Here is a 16,551-nt window from a genome sequence, read left to right as displayed (position 1 = left end):
ACGGTTACGCCACCGCCTGGGCCACAATGAATGTTTTAATTGGTATTATACTTTCAAATGGTGGTGAAGTATAGCCTCACAGAACTGTACACCTGATCAAGGACAGTTACAATCTGGTCAAATCTGAGATTAAAATCAGAATCACACATTACCTGTGGTGGTGGCGATGCCCCACCATTGCCACCAACAGGGAACTGAAAAAACTCAATCCATTGAAATTGCCCTCAGATTGAGGTGATCCTACGAAACGGCATGTTTTTGTAGGTGAATACAAATAAATGGCTACCAAGCTGATGCGTTCCAGCTGTTTTGATCACCACACAAAGATGTAGGGTGCACCACTGATATGCTTCTGTGTGTGTGCAAGTGACTCAATTTCGATGGTTCCGTCCTCATAAAGACGCCACGCCGGCTTAAAGTGTGGCAGTTCATGACAAATAAGTGCCAGCAGGGATAGAGTTAAGTGCATAGATATATATATAAGAAAGCTAGATGGCTCACCTGCGCTCTGGCCAATGGAGAGCGACGTCGCTATGTGGCGGCCATCTTACCTTGGGGCAGCATAACATTTTGTCTATGGGCATGTACTTTTTAAATAACCATAACTTGCTCAATTTTCAACCGATTTTCAAACGGTTTGGTTTGTTATAAACATCCGCATACTTATATGCTTTTATCCGACGTTCATATAAAAACAAAGCATATAAGCATCCAGCCACGTTGACAACGTTTGTAATAAACCAACCCGTTTGTAAATCCGTCAAGATTTGAGGGAGTTACATACTGTACTCTGTAGCCCTGAGGCAAGTTGGCCGCCTGGTGAACTACGTCAGATACTCCACCTTGAGCCATCTAGCCTTTGTCTATGGTTAAGTGGTTCCCACTTACCAAAAAGTAAGTACGTACAGAAAATATGAACACAGTTATGGCGAGAGAGTACTAGACTGTTATGCATGTGACAATGGCCTAACATTCAGTGAAAGAGACAGTTACGACATGGATAGGAAAACATTAACAGAGCTTATTGTGAAGACATCATGATTTAGAAACAATGCGACATTGGCTGTTGAGGCCTCGCATTCTCTCGTTAAAGTCTTCCACTTGAAGGTCAATGCACATTAAGACATTCCTGCCCGGTCGCCATGGGTGACCGGGCCTTCTGCTCGGTCGCCCCCGAACTGTGCAACACCCTCCCCACCCACCTGAGAGCACCACAGTTGGTTGTATCATTTAAGAGAGGACTTAAGACTTTCCTTTTTAACAAAGCGTTTTTATAGCTTGCCCTTTTGTTTTATATTGTTGTGTTTTCTTAGAGGTTTTAATGGAGTAATGCTTCTTATGTTTTTATAGTTTTGTTGCATTTGCTCACTGTAGCACTTTGAGATTGTAACGAATGTAAAGTGCGTTACAAATTAAATCTATTATTATTATTATTATTATAATTATTATAGTTATTGAGTAAGGCAGAGGCAAGCATGAGGTCAGTCTGATGCTCTCCCCAGGTTGGTGCGCTCTGGCACACACACACACACACACACACACACACACACACACACACACATGCAGCGTGGGAGCCTGGCAAACAGTAGGCCTACTGTATATTCTTATATATATATATATATATATATATATATATATATATATATCCAGTGGTTCGTAATGCCTGCCAGACAGTGCATGCGGTCTCGTCCAGGCGTGTGTGCACGGGTCCCCGGGGGAACAACAGTCTGTATGCTGAGGGATATGGTGTGATGGAGTGGAGAGGGGAGGCGCAGAGCCGAGCCGGACCACACGGCCAGCGGACGCAGAGTGTGACATATTACCTTTAGAGAGCTGGAGCAGAGCCACCAAACCATGAAACCTATTAGCGAAAGGCGCCTAGCACAGCCTCTGCTCGTATACTGGCACGCTGCGCACGCACGCACACTAAGCATGCATGCACGTGCACCTGCACTTGCACAAGAAGGCATACTGTACTCGGTCACACGCGCACACGTCACACGCAGGCAAATGCACACAGGCACACATGCATGGTCGTGCACATGCACACAGGTACACAGGCGCATGCCGCACACACACACACACACACACACACACACACACACACACACACACACACACACACACACATACAGTACTATGCAGGGTCATACTGCACCTGCATCATGTGAATTAGTGTGTGGGTGCATGTTATATTTTTAGATGCTATATTTTATATATTCAGGGATTACATACCGGAACGGGTTACTATGTTGTGTTTTGTATATGGTATTCTATATACAGTGATTATTATATTGAATATGTTTTATACATACATATATGTGAACATTACGTACGTTTGTTTTTAGGCCATACACTATAGAGTACCGAAGTCTGACGTCAATATCGGTGGAGGGTGCCACAGGTTCATGTACTTTTTATTTGCATTGTAATCCCCATAGGGGAATTTTAGATCGCCTCATATAAGAACTGGCCGTTTCACTCATATGGATATGAAGAATCGACTGACTGAGAGAAAACGCTATTGTTACTGCTACTGAATTAGTTACATTTTCGCTAGAAACAGACTGTATCATATATGAATGACTGACTGTCGCAAACGATACAGAGATACCTCCCTGACTATCGCCAAGACAGCTTGTTTATTTTTGGACCATTTTCCATCCTAAAGGGTGACACTCTTGCCCCCTGTTTGTTGTGGCGATGGATCATGCACTGAGACAATCTGCAATTGATCTGCAATCAATGGCAGAGAGGAAGCTCTGGGTTTCACTCTGGTCCTGAGGAAGTCAAGGTGAGTACACCCCATCATGGTCACTGGCCTCGACTATGCAGACAACATCTCCCTAACAACAACGAGGACAAAACCATTGCCTCTGTAGATGGGACAGTGCTCAAACCAGTCGAGGACTTCAAGTACCTTAGGGCCTGGACTGCCTCAACTGAACAGGATCTGAAGGTTAGAAGAGCACTTGCTTGGAAAGCCTTGCACGGGATGAGGAGAGTGTGGAAATCAGATATGGGAGAAGACCTTAAGAGGCGGCTGTTCATAGCTACGGCATGTGGAGTCAGTACTGCTGTATGGGGCCGAGACATGGACCCTCACAGTACAACAGGAAAAAGCCCTGGATGGAGTCTACACAAGAATGCTACGAATGGCACTAGGTGTCACATGGACGGACCGCATCAGAAATGTGGACCTCTATGGGGACCTACCACGGGTCACGGACAAAGTCAGAGAGAGAAGGATGAGGCTGGCGGGGCACTGCGTCAGGCACCCAGAACTTTAGAAGTAAATTGACCCTATGGGAGCCAACCCAGGGCAAAGCCAGGAGGGGAAAGAAGCGTACCACCTAGACGTGCTGCGCACCGCAGCTTGGCTAACAACACTGCAGAGCTCAAAAACCTGATGTTGGATTGGTACATGTGGAGGGCAGCGATCCAGGAATCCCGAGTTGGTGTTGGCTAGACCTCACTCTCGCAGCAACTAACTAATATGAAACGATTTGACCCCCAATATTGTATTGCTTAACCATGTATGCCCTACATGCTTTGAATATCTTTGCCGTTTTTTTACCCAACCTAAAATGACATTGCAGGAAACTTCAGTATGTGAAAGTGTTGTAATTAGAGACATATACAATGTATAGGCTAATCTAGGCCACAGAAGTTATGTTATGCCCACATATTATAATTACACTGTAGGCTATATATTTATTTTTTGGCAGAAGCAATGAAATCTCTCTCTCTCTTTCTCTCTCTAGATATATAGATATAGATAGATAGATATAGATATATAGATATAGATATAGTTTGTTTGTCTGTGCAGTGGAATCCCCTCTTCTCCTCTATGGTTGTGAAGCTCCTACAGTATATCACCCTGCCGGGCTGTTATTTCACAATAATGACCACCTTGCTGTTCATTATCCTTACTTAATAGTATGGCTTTCTACGTTGCTGCAATGATATAGATTCGTTTTTCCACATCATTGACGTTTGTTATACACGATTAACGCACACACTCTCATGCATGTATGCATGCTTGCTTGCACACAGACACACACGCACACACGCATACAAACATACAGGCTATAGCACAGAGTCCCATTTAGCTGGCGGTGATTAGCTGAGAACACATGGAGCTTGCAATCATAATCTGCCAAGCGAACAGCAGCCTCGCTTCATTAATAACACACAACCCTCCTCACATATGTTGATTAGCAACTCTGCTATAACTCCACACACTGTGCTATACTGTATGTGATGGATACGGATTCCATCAAAGCAGATTAGTGTATGCTCATTTCAGATTGTACAATAAGGAATATGAATATTCCATTCTGTGCACACTTCAGTATCAGTATACTGAGATGGAGTATAGCCTAATTCAGCCATTCCCAACCTGCCCTTGACGATATTGACCATTTGCAGACTGCGGCCATCTTGCCGTCAGAGTTTGGAAGCGGTCGTTATCAGTAAGCTAAAGCAACATCCTGCTGCCTACTGCATAATGTGCAAATTGCTGCTTTGAAATGCCAGTATCAGAATACAAAACTCTAATGCTAGCATTCAAAGCAAAACTATATGGTTCCCCCATATCTTGCACATGTGATCAAACCAAACCCTCCCACGCACTCAGATCAGTCAACGCAGGGAAGCTGGAAGTACCTTCTCTAAAAAACACTGGGGCAACGGTCCACACGTCCCAAACTCTTCTCCCTTCTGGCTCCAAAACTATGGAATGCACTAGCCCATTACAATCAGAACTGCAGACTCACTCCCAATCTTCCGCCGTAGTCTAAAAACCCACCTCTTAGATAGCATTTTATGTAGACATATAGCACTATGATGTATCGCCATGTTTTGTTCTTGCTTAATGTAAATCGCTCTGGATTAAGAGCGTCTGCTAAATGCCAAAATTGTAACTGTAAATTGTAAATTCAATCAGGTGGTGCAGGGCGGTTGAGTGATGTCTAACGAGCACTTCCAAACTCAAACATTTAGGAAAATAATCACCTGCAAGGAAAGAAAGTAGCTCATAACATGTCTACAGTGGATTTCTATGAAACACGTTACAGTTAGAAAGAGGATAATTCAAGCTTTTCAATGTTGGTGAGATAGGCCTTTTCTGTTTGGATCTGCGGGCTGTCAATGGGAAATTGCACCTAGTTACCACCCTGCCATTAATTTATCGGCCTATGGTGAACATTTTTTGTCTAGTTTTGGTCGACGAAATCCACACTGGTGCCTTCCATACTTTGGAGAGGAGGAAAAACGGGAGAAAATGCACGGTTTGTCTGCCCTCATGTGGATGTGATGAGTATGCATCGCGGGGATTACATAAATTTTGGTTTTGTAGTGAACGCATTAGGGGATTGAAGAGTGTAAAGAAGAGAAGAGATTATTACAACTCTCTGGGCGTTCGAGGGATTCCTGGCGTGATCGCTGCGTGTTTCTATTTTATATTGATGTTTTGCTCATGGAAAAGAGGTGAAGAGGAATAGAATGGGGTGGGGGATTCTCTCTGCATCTGCAGGGTGGATAACACACACAGTGATGGGAAAAGGTATACTCACATGTTTGACATAATGTATTAATTATTAATACTGCAATGTAGAACTACTCCGTTACAAGTAAATGTCCCAAATCAAAATGCCCTTGAGTAAAAGTACAAAAGCTTTGCATCAACATGTACTTATTAGCTTGTTTAGTGTTTTCAATTGTTCGAGCAGTCTGGTAGAGCATGCAACTCCATGCATGCAACTCCAACCTTTCACATATATCAATATTATTGGCGATATAATAATTGCGATACCGTTGCCTGATTTGCGATACTGATATTGTGCATGCATGTTCATATACCTCGATAACGATACGATAATGATATATTGTGCAGCCTTAACGCAATGCATTGTTAGCTTGTAGATCCGTTCTTTTTGGTGAGCCGTACTGTCGCGGAGCAGAGTGAGTGTATACATGAGGCTTTACTACGATTTCTGGCTATAGTCACGTCTCAAAAGGGCCCTGCAGTGTCCCTGTGTTTAAAACTGTAATTACAACATAACCTCTAAAGGGTCCTGGCACCCGACACCTGGCAGAGGTGTGTAAGAGTATTGTTTGGGCATGAAGGGATTTGACTTCATTAAACCAGGCGAAAATACTGCGGCTCGTGTGTTGTGCTGGCTTTCAGACAGTGACAAGCTCTGTGTGTGTGTGTGTGTGTGTGTGGTGTGGTGCATGCACGTTTGTGTGTTTACTTTTTTTATCAGTAGGCCTACCATGCACACTTATCAGTATTATGTCAAGACACATATACAGTACAGACCCAGCCGCACGCACATTCATACTCGTCTCACACACGCTCACACACAACACTCTATCTGACTGTGTACATAGCATTAACAGGAGTCTTACAGTATAATGGTACTGTGGCATGGTTTACAATGGCCTTTTATGATGGATGTTAGGGATTTAATTGGGAATAACGAGGCCTTATTGGGACATCATTCCCTTTAGCATGTGACTGAAACGAGCCAGTGCTACAAGACGAGGACGGAGAGGGTATATGGCGGGCGGGCGGACAGAGTCTCCTCACTTTTATGAGAGAAAATCCAATATTATGATTATAAAACACAGGCGAAAGGCGCGTCCCTCTTTTTAATCCTACCTGCCATGCAGGGCTGCGTGTGTGCGTGATAAATAACAGTCAACGGCGGTGAAGTGAGCGCTGATTAGCCTCAGCCCCCCCCCCCCTCCCCAAAAAAAATGGTGGGCTCCAGCGCGCTGATGACTTCTCTCCGCTCAATCTTAATTAGCGAGGGGAGACGCTTCCGCAGGTTTGACGAGGTCAAAGCAATTCGTTTTCCAGCTCAGCGGAGAGGAGGAGATGGGGGGGGGGAGGGGGGGGGGGGGGGGGGGGGGTTGGTTCCACGCCTCCCCTTTGTATCGACACCCAGGGATAATCATATCGGCGAGATGCACCCATCGCCCCCCCCCCCCCCCCCCCCCCCCCCCCCCCCTCCAACACGTCCACGAGACACGCTACATTGCTCTCTCTCTCTCTCTCTCTCTCTGATGAACTGAGGGAGGAAATCGACATCCTTGACGTCCTCCCCCCACCCTTCCTGTGTGTGGGGGCACAGGAAGGTGGGAGGAACAGAGAGAGAGAGAGGATCAATGACCACTAAAACTTCTGTTGAAAGAGTGTGTGAGAGAGAGAGAGAGAGAGAGAGAGAGAGAGAGGGGGGGGGAGGGAGAGAGAGAGGGACAGACAGACAGAACAAAATGGAGCAAGAGAGAAGGCAAAAGTGCAAATTGAAATAGCGACACAGAAGGAGGATGAGTCCTCTGTATGCTGTAGGCCTATCTCCTGTTGTTGCGTTCACATCAAGCATGACAGACCGATGTCTGGGCTGATAAACCCCCGAACAAATACAATACAATGGTACAATAATAGCATCTGGAGCTCTTTCAGGAGAGGATAGCTTCATGACATGAAAATTATATAGTTGACGCATTTCATTTTCCAAGTCATCCCACATTCGAAAACGGATGACAACGTGACTAAAGCCTGAATTATATACTTCACCGCATTAGGAGGTCCCAAAAATATCCGATCTATAACAGACCACAGTGTGCTTGTAGATCTGCTATTTCCGGGCACCCCAATACCTTCATCCGAAACACAATCTAAATCAAGCACAAGGTGAGCATGTACGACCATGAATCATATATTAACCGTCTACCTCAACCATCATATTAAAGGAGTAGTGAAATGAAAAATAGGTTTTTCACTATTTTAGACCATATCCGTGGTCATCATATGGGCATACCTAACAATGGATGCCAAAAAAATGGGCAAATTCTCATTTTTGTGTATTTTTATATCAAAAGTCCATAAAAATCAAAATGATGATAACGTGTCGAGGCCCACATCGATAAAAGCCAATAAAAATGAAGCTCACCCGTTTAATTACCCATATGTGCGCATCCGTCCAGCACAGCTGCTACTGATTACAGAAATCCTCAGTTCCAGACAGTGTATTACTCGGTTTCAACTTGCTAAAGCATCATCATGCTAAAATTTGTATCTGAAAACATTATAGGGTAGAAATAAGCCACATATCAGTAAACTGATACAGCTGGCCGACCATCTGACATGTAAACAAACACACTCCATGCGTACTGCGTGTAGCATATACCGTCGCCTGACAGGATGCAACGCTCTGATTGGTTCAGAAACTTCAAAGCAGTGTTTCAACTTGAAACCGTCTGAAACTTCTAAATAAAATGTCCACCATTTCCGTTTCACTACGCCTTTAAGCGTCATGTTCTGGAGATGGCACAGCATTTCCTATAGAGAGACATTCCATTCAGGAAAAAAGGTTCAGAAAAAGTTCTGAACCCACCTGCCCACCTGGGTGAATTCCATTTGTGTCCGAGCATAGGCATGGTAACGCCCCGCCTGCCTGTGATTGGTCTACTGACAGTGCCCGTCTTTGACTGTCCTCCGAGATGTGCGGGTTACTCCGTGATGAGATTGAGAAATAAATAATACAAGAGAATGACAGCTTGGCACGCACGACAGAATGCAGCTTTAAGTTGTAACTAACTTGTACGTTTTATTTTTGTAGAAGAGGCAAACTTATTGTTTATGCCGTTTGCTTTGATTGAATACGTATGTTGTACTATGATTTGATTTGGGTAAATAAAGTGTTAGTGTTGATTATCGTGTATTAATCTAATTATAGTAAACTAATACTATTACACTAAAAAGGATACCCTCCCTGAGGATGTAAGGGCAGGGTAAGTGATTTTCTTTGGTTAAGATAAGTGTTAAAAAGCTCTATATTGTGATAGTACTCATTGCTATGGAGTGTTTATTCAATAACAGGAGCCTCCATGTCTCTCCAGCTTTTTATTAAACAGAAAATGCATTTTCAGGTCGGGATACCCGTTTTATCCAATCAGGATAGAGAACTCAGTCAGAATACAGATTCCAAAAGTGGAATTGTTAAGTAAATTTAATGAAGTACAGATTCCAAAAGTGGAATTGTTAAGTAAATTGAATTAATTAATTAAAGAAATGAGCAAGGATACACCTGTTATTAAAGAGGTGGAGAGACAGTCAGGGATGCACCTGTTACTGAACACACACTGATAGCAATGATTACATTATCAGAATACAAAAAACAAACGTTTTGTTTTAACCAAAAAAAACATCACTTACCCTATACCTTTAAGTCTTTAAAATCTCTTCTAACACTTTATGCAATGTTTTTATCCCACGATTTTGCAACCCATTTTTTTTACCCTGTCTATTATCTAATGTAATGCTTGGCGCTACACTTATTGTGCCAACCTGGCAGATGTAAGTTATTTTATACTGTATTTTGTTTTGTATTAATGATTTTGACTGCAGGCTTTATTTCTTTCATTGTTTTTGTATAGCTATTTCTAACCCTGTTGCAAAATAATCCACACTTTAATCATAAAGTTTATTATCTGGTTATTATTATCAGTCCAGACACAAAGCCCTGAAGTACTCCACGTGATGCAGTAAAAGAAAATAAGAAGGAACATACCAATAAAGAATACATGTAACACAGAGACATGTTGGTTTCATAGTTTGGTTTGTCTCAAGTAGATGGTAAAATCGTTCTTCATAATTGATTACTACTGAGCTTCAAACACCCACCATCTGTGCTTCTTTTACCCGGCTATGAGCACTCATCCTGGGTATGGCGAGTCGAATAACCTGCCTGGATGTCACCCCGCTTGAAGTGAACCACAAAGTTAAAAAAAAATAATCAAATGACACAATTGCTGTATCTTCTATTTCACAAACATAGCCTATTTGTTTAACTTTAAAATATTGATATTATAACACGTTTGAGTTGTTTGTGAATCATGCCAATTAATCTTGGCTCTGTTGATTGATAGACGAGTAGGTGTCATGATATTATTGGTTGGAAATTGGTTGGTATGATTGACATCTTTTGTTTGAGACATAAATAATCAAGATTGGACTTTTGATTATATTATTATTTTCATTTCTTGGTGTTTGGCACACAACAGTATATGAAAAAGGTCAGAAAGGTATTTTTCATTTCAGCTGGTCTTTAATGGATGGTACTGTAGTTGACCCAGCAGCAGCCCACTGCCATCTGACCTGTTGCATTATTTACATGCTCAGAGCAAACCAAACTGCCTGATTGAGATAAATTAATCTCCAGGGGGAAGAATTTCAACGAGGTCGTTTTCTGAACCTTGCTAGAGTTCTTATCTAATGGGGTTACGTCTTTGAACCGCTTTACTTTTTTTATGATGTTTCCCCAATGCTGTTTAGGGGATGTTCCCTGGAAGGTGTACGTGTCCTTCAGTTCAAAACAAGGACGAGGTGGTGGATCCAGACATCCCTGCCGTCCACATGTCTCGATGTCTGTCCATCCAGACATAATACTATGTCTCTCTAGGTCGTCCTCAGACAGGCCCTCCATCGTAGTCGCTTCCAGTCATCCCGGTTCTCCATACATCCGGCCAGCTCGTTGGTGCTTTGCGCTCCTGCGCCGTTCTTGAGTACATCCACATTGTGTTAATGTGGGATGTCCTCGTGACCGGTGCCCGTGTGTTGGTTCCCACAGCACTAACTTGCTGGCTGGCAGCTCATATTGTCTTTGACAGTGGCCTGCTAGTCTCATTCTCCTGGCTGCTATTTTCTGTCTCACCCTTGGTATTCCATCATACATATTTTTGTTGGTATAACATGTGTACTCTTGCTGATGTTAAAGATGGAGTGCCGTGTTTTTTCCACCCTAAAATAATGATCATCAGGTATTATATATATTAGAGATGTCCCGATACTGTATCGGTATCGTAAAAGTATCGGATCGGCACTTATTTGTCATATCGGGTCCTATCAGTATCGGCAAATATGCCAGTCTAACCACTGATCCGACACGGAGGTAAAGAGTTGACACTATGGCAGGTATAATGTTGCCCAAACTGCAAGTGCACATGTGAGTGAGGAGTCTGCTATAAACACAACACGAGACATTATTCCCGGTTTGTGGACTTAATAAGATATTTTTATTTATATTCTTATTATATACTAGACCTGTTCGTGCCCGTCGCAGTCGGCCACCGGCCTACTTGGGAACAATGCAACTTGGGAACCTAATGATATACGTTGTCATAGCACCCGTTTTAACTGTCAGCCGGTGTCCCACATGGAGATATGTGCCTGTGTGTGAAGACTGGAAACTGAAAAGTGTACATGGCAATCAATTTGGCCCACTGGCAGAGCCTGATTGGTTGAGCCTCAATTGGCTGAGGCAGAGGCTGGAGATTGCACAGGTAAAAGGAATTGGCCTCATTAGGCCCACTGGAAGAGCCTGGCCCAGGTGAAAGAGAGTTGGCCTCATTAGGCCCACTGGCAGAGCCTGACCAGAGCCTTTTGTGGTGGTTCTGGAGAACCGTGGGTTACCGACTCGATACCTGGCACTGCACTCCCTGTGGGGGTGTGGAACGTGTGTGTTGAATGTGAAGTCGGTGGGTCAAACTGTTCTCGAGTTACGTGCATTACAACCGTACACACACGTCTGCACGCACGCACACACGTACGCATGTACACAGATACATTATATAGTAGATATTATTCTCTGGTATCGGTTTCGCACTATTCGGTATCGATATCAGCTAACACAGAAATTGTGGTATCGGGATCGGAAATGTTAAAAGTGTATCGGGACATCCCTAATATATATATATATATATATATATATATATATATGAATATACGGTATGCATATGCATGTGTAAGGACGAAGACAATTTTTGAAAAAGTGTACAGTATTTGTTAAAATGTAATTTTTATGTGGACACGTCCACCAGTTCATTAAGTATGCCTGGTAAGTGGTGATCCACCTGAACTGAAGCCGCACCCACAGCTGTTGTTGAAAAAGGGGGAGGGGTTAGGCGAGCGGATGATAGTGTGATGTCACTGTATCACTGTTTTTTTCATTGGCACATTTGTCTGTGAAGGTTTCAGCCTCCAGGAAGAAACCCTAAATACAAAGGGAAGACATCATTGCACACCACACCAAGGGGTCTATTGAAGTACTGTCACCTCATAAACATAAACACATGAAAAACTGGATAAACTAAAAGAATCACAGCACTCCATCTTTAAGTACTGCACGCAACATTATGGCGTAGCACCCATCTAGAGACTTCTGCAGGGTTGGCTTCAGGGTCCAGCATTCACTGCCGTATAGGAGAACATCCACATCTGTCTATCCAGACGTACTGTCAGTCACCATAGGAGAACATCCACATCTGTCTATCCAGACTTACTGTCCATCCATATTGGTTCCCAAACACTGGGTCGGGACCCATTTGACGTGGGTTCCCGGACACACTTGTGTGGGTTCCCGGACACACTTGTGTGGGTCCCTTTCTATTGGTTATCTAACATTTTTGTTTTAATTAGTATTATTTCAAGACGTAAAAAAAACATTCCCAAAAAAAAGCTATACATTTCCCATGAATTATAAACATAATCCAATGGGTTTTTTTCGTCAGAAATTTCATGAAGAAATCAAAGAAGAATCTACGAAATGCCATAAATTAGAACAAATATATCTGTGTCCCGTCGTCCGTCCGTCCATCCGGCAATTTGTTCTTCTTGAAGGTCTGAACAGTCCTGTTTACCACCTCTCTGCAGCACTCTGTGTGTCTGTGTGGAGAACTAGAACTATAGTTCTAGTTTTCCACACACAGACACACACACACACACACACACACACACACACACACACACACACACACGTACGTACGGTATACACACAGAATGATTATTTACGGCTCAGGCGCATCATGGGGCAGGTTAGTCAGAGTATGAAAAATGATGGGTTTATTTGTCCCGGGTTTTTTTATATTGGGATGAATGTGAGATGATTATAAAGCTGTCTTCATTATCTGAAAAATGGCAAGGCTCTCACTAATGTTCACTGATATATTCAACAACCTTAGCGGGGCATTGCTCTTGATTTATGCCACTACAACGCAGGCTTGTGTAATCATACAAGTGTTGGTTAAAATAGTGACGGATGGAGGGGGGTTGTCCTGGTCCTCGGTGGTATACACTTCTACGTCAACCTATATTAGACTAAAACCAGTGCTTCTCAATCTCTTCTGGATCAGGGTCCCAACTGAAAATCTCAAAATTTGACCACTTCGATAATATCCTCCCGTAGTCCCACCAGTGCTCATTCCTACTCTCACCTATATGGTCATGAAGTGTGGGTCCTGACCGAAAGAATAAGGTTGCCAATACAAGCGGCCGGAATGAGTTTTCTTCAACTGGTGCCTGGCATCTCCCTTAGAGATAGGGTGAGACCTTCAGTCACACTAGAGAGACTCGGAGTAGACTAGAGCCACTGCTTCTTCGCCTGGAAAGGATGACTGGTTCGGGCATCTGGTTAGGATGCCTCTCGGACGTCTCAATAGGGAGTTGGAGGAAACGCATCGACTCACTGGACTGACCTTGGAACGTCTCGAGATCCCCCAGGAGGAAGTCACTAATGTTGCTCATGGAGTAGCCTTAATAAACCAGACCGAATCAGCCGTTGGCAAAAAATAATTGCCTGCTGGTGGATTACGGTCTGGAGAGGCTCAATTGTACGCCCATTTCCTACACCAGAGAACTGGGGCGGCCAATCGGGACACGGTAAGCAATATGGGCGGGCTTTGGTAGAGTGACTTTCAATGCTTGAGACCTTTGACTGACAGTAGCTCTGACCAATTGCGTCAAAGAGAAAATGTTTGAACCCGCCCCCCCGGGAAACAAGATCCATACACAGCCTCTCCAGACTCAAATACCACGCGACCGTATGATTTGAGTCTGGCTTATTAGCCAGGCTAGCTCTGGAGAGGGAAGTCTGGAGCTCTCTGGTGGATCTGTTGCCCCTGTGACCCGACTACATAGTTGAAGATGGATGGTCCCGCCAGTGGCCCAAGTACGCCACAGGTTGAGAGAAGAACCACAATGACCGCCTAAACATGTAACAATACTGGAGAATCATCCAAAACACAGCACATCTACCATGTTGTGGTAGAATGTGTGCATGTGTGTGTGTGTGTGCGTGCTTGCGTGTGCGTGTTTCACCTTAAATCACTCAAATCACAAATCACTAAATCACTAATCACTAAATACACATAATATGAAACCCCACTTAGGCAACCATGTAAAAAAGAGAGGACAGAAAATGGTACATAGAACAGTAGAGGAGCGCTAATCACAGATTAACTAAATCACTAAAATCACTAAAATTCTCTAAATCACAAAAAATCACTAAAAAAATAACTAAAATAAAATAAAAAATAAAATAAACCACTAAATACACATAATATGAAACCCCACTTAGGAAACCACGTAAAAAAGAGAGGACAGAAAATGGTACATATAGAACAGTAGAGGAGCGCTAATCACAGATTAACTAAATCACTAAAATCACTAATCACTAAAATAAATAAATCAATAAAAATCACAAAAAATCACTAAATCCCTAAATCACAAAAAATCACTATAAATCACTAATCACTAAATACACATAATATGAAACCCCACTTAGGCAACCACGTAAAAAAGAGAGGACAGAAAATGGTACATATAGAACAGTAGAGGAGCGCTAATCACAGATTCAGTGGTTCCCAAACTTGTTAGCCCGTGTCCCAAAACAGAAATTAGATATTCGGGACCCAAACTAGTGAAAATAGCAGATCTACAAGCCCACAACGTGACGCTTCGCACCAAGTTGTGAGCTTGTACATCGGCTATTTTCACAAATATTTGTTCTAATTTATGGAATTTCGTAGATTATTTTTGGATTTCTGAAGAAATAAATAATAATAATTTTAATGAATGAAAATGTTTGCTTTTTAGTTTTGAAATAATACTAGCTTTATAGATCGGCTCTTTTCACTTCTTTAAATGTGTTCTAATGTATGAGGTTTCGTAGATTCATTCTTTCATTTTTATTTTCTTTCATTTCGTTGCTGAAATAAAAGATTGGGCTGGATTTTGTTATTAATTCTTGAAAAGTTTAGCTTTTTTTAAATAATAATTAAAAGCCAAATGTAGGAAACAAACCCATAACAATGTGTCCGCGACCCACAAATGGGTCCCGACCCACTGTTTGGGAAAGAATACCCCCTTCCTGTTTAACTGCAGCCATACAGCCATCATCACAGACACACATCCTGTTTAACTGCAGCCATACAGCCATCATCACAGACACACATCCTGTTTAACTGCAGCCATACAGCCATCATCACAGACACACATCCTGTTTAACTGCAGCCATACAGCCATCATCACAGACACACATCCTGTTTAACTGCAGCCATACAGCCATCACCGTAAGCTATTATTATTATTATTTGTATTATGTAAAAAGGTGGGCAAAATAAGCTTTATGCTTCAGCTCATACCTTTTCGGCTAAAATAGTCACTATGTTGACTAATCAATGTAAATTGCTTAACAACCATATTGGCTTTTTTTTAAATAAATAAAGATTTAAACTCAACTCAACTCAACATCCTGTTTAACTGCAGCCATACAGCCATCACCACAGACACAGCCACAGCCATACACCTCTGCAGTGTGACGGTCAGAAGTCAGTGCTTCTCTGCAATGCTCCCTGTCGTTGCTCTCCTGTGCCATCTACAGGCAGCATGCGAGACTGCTGGGCCATTTCTCTATAATTTCCACATCCCCCTCTCTCTATCTCTCTCTCTTTCTCTCTCTCTGTCTCTCTCTCTCTCTCTCTCAGTACTTCCCGGGTACCTCCCGGTACCCACACCCACTGTCTCTTCCACTCTTCATCAGTGGTGCTAAAATTCAGTAAGTGGGTGTTATGATCAAAATAAGAACATTATAATGGTGTGTAAAGGGCCTTGCAAACGGGGAGTGATAAAACGCGCCTATAGTTCATTTTCAATGCGTTTTTGCTCGGAGAAGTCGCTGTGCGACAACGAAAGCGTATTTATGTGAGCGCGTCCTGTTAATTTGTTGGGCGCGTGCTCGTTCCGTGCACACGCCAGACCTGGATCCTTAAATACCTAAGTACTTAAATGTAAAATAATCAATACTGCAATATAGAAATACTCCGTTACAAGTAAAAGTTGAGAATACAAAATGTACTCGAGTAAATAAGTATTGGTGTCAAATTGTATAGGCCTACTTCAAGTACCAACAGCAGAAAGTAGCCTATATATAGTTATAATGCAGAATGTCCAGTTTCAACCGATCTACAAGCTCACAATGTGTGAGCTTGTAGATCGGCCGAAATGTATATATCGGCTGATATGGATGAAGTTGGTAATGCATGTAAAAGTATTGGACGAATACCTCAAAGATTATACTTAAGTAAATGTACGTAGTTACTTTGTACCAATGCTCTTTATGACTGTTCAAGCTGTCTCTGTTCTCTGTTCACCTCTTTTTCTCCCTTCTCCCTTTTCTTTTTTTTTTTTAATTATTTTTTGAG

The sequence above is a fragment of the Protomyctophum parallelum genome, assembly GCF_964188405.1.
Source record: "Protomyctophum parallelum genome assembly, chromosome: 2".
NCBI classification, from domain to species: domain Eukaryota; kingdom Metazoa; phylum Chordata; class Actinopteri; order Myctophiformes; family Myctophidae; genus Protomyctophum; species Protomyctophum parallelum.
The sequence above is the reverse complement of the archived record's forward strand: the minus strand, read 5'-3'. Positions refer to the sequence as shown.